The sequence below is a fragment of the Bison bison genome, unplaced genomic scaffold, assembly GCF_000754665.1.
Source record: "Bison bison bison isolate TAMUID 2011002044 unplaced genomic scaffold, Bison_UMD1.0 scf7180017863702, whole genome shotgun sequence".
NCBI classification, from domain to species: Eukaryota; Metazoa; Chordata; class Mammalia; order Artiodactyla; family Bovidae; genus Bison; species Bison bison.
This window is the reverse complement of record NW_011494274.1, coordinates 4,376,819-4,377,054: the sequence shown is the minus strand read 5'-3', so window position 1 is coordinate 4,377,054 and position 236 is coordinate 4,376,819.

Genomic DNA, 236 nt, shown 5'->3' with positions numbered 1-236 from the left:
GCTTCAGGTCTCGCTCCCATCACTTCTCCCTTCTGGGGACCCCACCCCTCTTCCAAACTTTTCCCAAGTACTATTAACACTGCTGCTGCTGCTGCTGCTGCGTCGCTTCAGTCGTGTCCGACTCTGTGCGACCCCATAGACGTCTGGCAGCCCACCAGGCTCCCCCGTCCCTGGGATTCTCCAGGCAAGAACACTGGAGTGGGTTGCCATTTCCTTCTCCAATGCACAAAAGTGAA